A 2,517-nucleotide genomic window follows, 5' to 3' on the forward strand; every position below is an offset into this window, starting at 1 on the left:
CGGAGACCAACGTCAGGATTGCAGGTCGCCTCCAGCGAAGGTTGTCTCCAGCGACGTCCAGCCTGTGCCGTTCTGGTTCAATGTGTCATGCAATTATGTGGTTTAAGGTGGGCTTATGAAGGGGATTTTACATAAGGCCTTAAACTATATGCACCTGGTGTGTAAGCTATTATGGTTGGGAACAGCTACAACTACCAGTTAAGGGGTGGAGCATGCTGAAAAGGGGTAACTACAGGGGTTTAAGCCTATAGAAAAGGGTTCCAAACTACTTTTCCATTTCTAACTTGGCTTAAGTTAGCTTTACATGGCAAAATGTAGTTTGGTTCAAATGTCTGTTGTCTTTTAGACGAACGACTTGAGATTGGGTGTTTGGTTTCCCCATAAATGTTTTGGAAGTCTATGGCGAGACTTATCAAAAAGAATTAGCTATCCCCCCGAATAGAATTGTTCGAGTAGGTTCGGCTTAAGCGATGTGAGACCAATGTAGATTATGGTACTTAAGGTAACAATAATATACATTGACTCCGCAAGGATTGCAATTTAGCGAATGAACTGCATGTTGGCATGGTCAAAGGCTTCTTAGTCTCTAACTTACTACACACAAGATTCATTCTTACCTCAGAAACAACCAAAATCAACTAAACAACGTTTCAACACCGACAAGAGTAGTGACTAAGCATCTAGAAACATCGTTTCACTGCTCCTCCTCACCCTGGTTGTCAGTTTCAGTCGCGCTGTCCCGTGTGAGTGGCTTCTTTGCGGACCCGCTTACGCGAGGCATAATCATATCGAGGTGCGCTGCATGGCGATCCACGTCGACTCGGAGTGACGTTTGGCCCCGGGACAGGGATGCGAGTATCCCACACAATACGAGGGTTATCGTCATTAGCAGGGCTATGATTAATGTGTCCGCGCTCGACCACGCATAGTTAATTGGTTGGATCGGGTTCTTAGTTGTGGACCTGAGGGACTTGAGAACTTGGTTTATTGGTTCCACGTCGACGACTTGGGTGCCTTCAAAACGGATCCTTCCCAGAGTCTCTGGATCTATGTCTATAGACATATTTCTCAGGTACTCTGAGTCATCCAGAGTCGTGTCCCATCGTTCCGGATCGAGGTGATAGAGCGTCAAATCACCAATGTGTATGGTTGTTCCCTGGGGAACACTGATCCACATCGTTTTGTCCGGTAACGCCAAAGGTCTATTTGCCCCGGGTTGATCGTAGGCTATGATCGCCTGTCTTTGAGGAGCGTTCACTAGCCAACGAGAGCCAATTATTTCCGCTTTTGCATCTTTAGCCAGGTGTCGAGGCGTTACGGTCGTTGAGCACTTAGAATTTTCCGGAATAGGTGTTAATCCGCATATGCCCGCGGTTTTATTCCACATAAACGGTTTGCTCGGGCACAGATAGTGTATCTCCCGAGTGAGAACACACATCTGCAGGTTTGGAGCTAGGTAAACTGAGGGGTTGTCGTCGTGGTACGCAACCATCCTTGGTGTGTCAATTTGAACATGGTTTTCGCCGTGCCAATTGCCAACATTTACGACGTCCCTGAGTCTATATATGCCGTTTGAGGGAATTATCGGTAGGTTGATAATGAACGCCATTTCAAATGTTTTGTGATTGACGTAGATTGGGATTGCGCTACCGAGAGTGTAAGCCAGGTGTGCCTGTGTTTGCGTAACTTTTTCGTGCGTAGCGGAGCTGAGGATGTCGTTCACCATCTGTAGAGAGACTAGATACGGTGGGATCCTACCGGTGGCTAGTGTATCTACCGACGAACTGATATCTCTAAGCATGTCAGCAAAAATCCTATCCATTAGGTGTGCGACAGCGTAATCCGCTTCAACCTTAAGGGCTAACTCATTTACCGCATGTACGAGGGCTTTGTTTTCTTGGGTGGCACCCAAGAGGGTGAAGATTACCAGTAGTGGTATCATCATTGTCCTATGGAAACACAAAGAGATAGGTCTTAGCTTCGTAATGGTCAAGGGTAGGTCCTGTGAATTTAAACTATGGTTAAGTTTCTTATCCATTAGTTATCTTCTGCTTGGATGACCCTTATTCCCATGAGGTCAGATTTTGTGAGATCTTTGTCTCCTGAGGAGTTGTTGCACGCCTTGTGTGGTTTAACCTGGTTACGGTGTACCCATTTAACAGTTGGCTCTTTTTGGCCTTTACTGATTTTTATCTGGTAGATAATTGGGGACACTTTGTCGGTTATCAGATGGGGTCCAGTCCATCTGGGCATCAGCTTACGGGCGAGAGTTCCGGTCCCGGACTCTCCTCTCCCAGTTTTGGGTGCAAACGTGTAGTACCAGACCCTGTCTCCCACTTGGAGTTCCTCGTGAGAGGCCTTTTGGTCGTAGTACGCTTTGCGTCCTTCAGCTGATTTTTCCAGGTTTTTCTGTGCGAAAGCAAAAGTGTTTTTAAGGTGTCTTTCCAAGTCTTTCATGTATTGTTGTGTGGTGTAGGCTGTTGCCATGGCAGCATCGCCTGGTTGGTACAACAGGTG

The 2,517-nt window shown here is 46.6% G+C and overlaps 1 protein-coding gene across 1 annotated transcript in view; it reads left to right on the forward strand.

The window, feature by feature from the left end:
• The window catches only part of LOC119425058, a 58,559-nt gene that overhangs the window by 47,937 nt on the left and 8,105 nt on the right, over positions 1–2,517 (forward strand). The window lies entirely within an intron of this gene.

This window comes from Nematolebias whitei, chromosome 18 (assembly GCF_014905685.2).
Source record: "Nematolebias whitei isolate Nwh7 chromosome 18, NemWhi1, whole genome shotgun sequence".
NCBI lineage: Eukaryota > Metazoa > Chordata > Actinopteri > Cyprinodontiformes > Rivulidae > Nematolebias > Nematolebias whitei.